The following is a 2769-nucleotide window of genomic DNA, read 5'->3' as shown; positions in this document are numbered from 1 at the left end:
AATGAGCGATTGTTAGAAGAGAATCAAATGATGAAGCTCAAGCTGGAGGAACTGGAGAAGAGGGATGAAGAAAGTAAGCGCAGAATGGATGAAATGCAAGCGGAAAAGGAAGAAATTGTGGAAAGAATGGAGGGGGAGAAGTTAGAGATGAACGCAAGAATGGAGAGAATCGAATTGTATATGAGGCAAGGACCACTTCCTCCCCCCACAAGCTAAGGTTGTTTCGATTCAAAACATTTTTTCATTAGTGGTTGAATTTAGAACAGATTGTTCGGAATATTAGTTTGGTGTCGAATTTTGCAATGTTCATGATCAATTAATGTGATCGTTTAATGTATGTTGCATTTCTTTTATCATTGATATATTGGTTTGGCTGAACAGGTTTTGGTTGTGAACAAAATAATCCGCACATTTTTAAAAATTTACAGGAAAAAACCGAAAGTAAAATTGAAATCTCTCGGGTTTTCTCTTTGTGGAAAAACCGAGAGATATTAGAAAACTCTCGGTTTTTAGCCAAAGAGAAAACCGAGAGTTATATGACAAACCCTCGGTTTTTACCCAAAAGAGGAAAAACCGAGAGTTTTCATATAACTTTCGGTTTTTCCTCTTTGTGGGAAAACCGAAAGTTTTGTAATCACTCTCAGTTTTTCCACAAAGAGAAAAACCGAAAGTTGTTTGCAAAACCCTCGGTTTTTCCACACAGAGAAAAACCGAAAGATTTGTATAAAACCCTCGGTTTTTCTACAATGAGAAAAACCGAAAGATAATTGTAAAACCCTTGGTTTTTCTACAATGAGAAAAACCGAAAGTTGTTTGCAAAACCCTCGGTTTTTCCACACAGAGAAAAACCGAAAGTTATTTGTACAACCCTCGGTTTTTTCAAAAAGAGAAAAACCGAAAGTTTTCATATAACTCTCGGTTTTTCTCTTTGTGGAAATCCCGAGAGAGTCAATACCGAGGGATGGCGAGAGTTACTAAAACCTTCGATAAGGTGTCTTTACCGAGAGTTATAGGTCAAAACCGAGAGTTTTAACTCTCGGTTTTGACCATTTTTTCACCAGTGTTGACCCGTATGGCCCAACCTAGGCCCATTATTATCTGATAAGAGCCATAGGTTTTACAATGACCGTATTCGACAGATTTCACTTTCCTTGCTATATTGCTTGTCTTGTATTCAAAGGGGAAGTCTGCTTTGCTGCATCTTCTTAGAAAACGTATTCTATTAAATGTAATAGAAATTCAAGCCAACTTTGCTCTTTGGGAGGTGAAACAGCGGTTGAAGCGGACATTTCGAAATGACAGCATCGAAGATATATTTATATATATACACGGTGGAGGTTATCCTGGACTGCGTTCTGGAAAAAGTGCCCTACTTGAAAGAGGGGGCGGGCACTCTTGTGTTTCAACCGCGGGACATTTTAACAGTATAAGTTCAACTTTTTAACTAACTAATATATATATAATGATACTTAATTTTTAAAATGTCCGAATTGTCGGGTCGAAAGCTGTGGTTAATTTGGATATATATGTGAGAATAAATAGATTTTTTGGTTGAATTATAGGTTGACCCGCCCATAAACATTTTTACCGTAATATTTTTTTTACGGTTTCTTATATTATTACTCGTGCAAATGCACGGGATACATGCTAGTTTTGTATAATAAATTAGCGTAAAATTTATAATTAAATTTATTTTGTGTTTAAATGTAATTTTCTCTGTCCTTTTAACTGAATAAGCTAATAAACTTAAACAAATAAACCAATTGAATGTATTTGAGAATAAACTATAAATTCAATTAAACTTATCCAAAATTATTTCTATACACTGATTGTTATAATAAATTTTATAATTAAATTATTATATATAAATAAAATGAAACATATTTAATCACGTAATAATAAGATAAAAACTTAAAACAAATAAGAATATAATACTTAAGCAGACGACGCTCTTAAAATTAAGACTTTACGTAAAGTCGTTTTAACTCATAAATTCAAGATTTTACTAAAAACTGTAAAATTTTATATAAAATAATATTTATTTACATTAATAATTAACAATATAATTTTTGAAATAATATATAATTAATTCATATATATATATATATATATATAAAAGAATAAACATAATTATTTAATAAAATATTAATATGTTCTAAAATAATTAACGTATTTATAATTTGTAATATAAATATATAGTTTACTCAAAATTTTCACTTAAAATTTATTTAAAAATATTAGTTATTAAATTATATATATATATATATATATATAATAAAGATAAAATATATTTTATTTAGTAATTTTTAAAAAAATTATTTATATATATATATATATAATAAAGATAAAATATATTTTATTTAGTAATTTTTAAAAAAATTATTTATATATATATATATATATATATATATTAAAATAATAAATAACCAAGTAATGTTAGAATATATAATATATTTTATTATTATTATTATTCAAAATTTTTATATTAATTTTAAAAACACTAATAACTCATTTTTTATTTTTATTTTTCATTCTCTCCTTATTTCACTCCTTATTTCAGGTGGTTCACATAAATATTGGTTATCGTTAACAAAGATAACTCTTATTCTTTATCCTACTTTGTAGACCGATTCCTCTTTATTAGCAATAGTCGAGTCCGATTCTTACTCTTCTCTACAAATCTATCTACATCCATTCATAAATCTGTAAGGTAAATCATCCGATATAGTGATTTTTTCGAGTTTATCGTTTTCAATGAGTTAAATAGCA

Source organism: Impatiens glandulifera, chromosome 1 (genome assembly GCF_907164915.1).
Source record: "Impatiens glandulifera chromosome 1, dImpGla2.1, whole genome shotgun sequence".
In the NCBI taxonomy this organism is placed as follows: domain Eukaryota; kingdom Viridiplantae; phylum Streptophyta; class Magnoliopsida; order Ericales; family Balsaminaceae; genus Impatiens; species Impatiens glandulifera.
Note: the sequence above shows the minus strand (reverse complement) of the source record.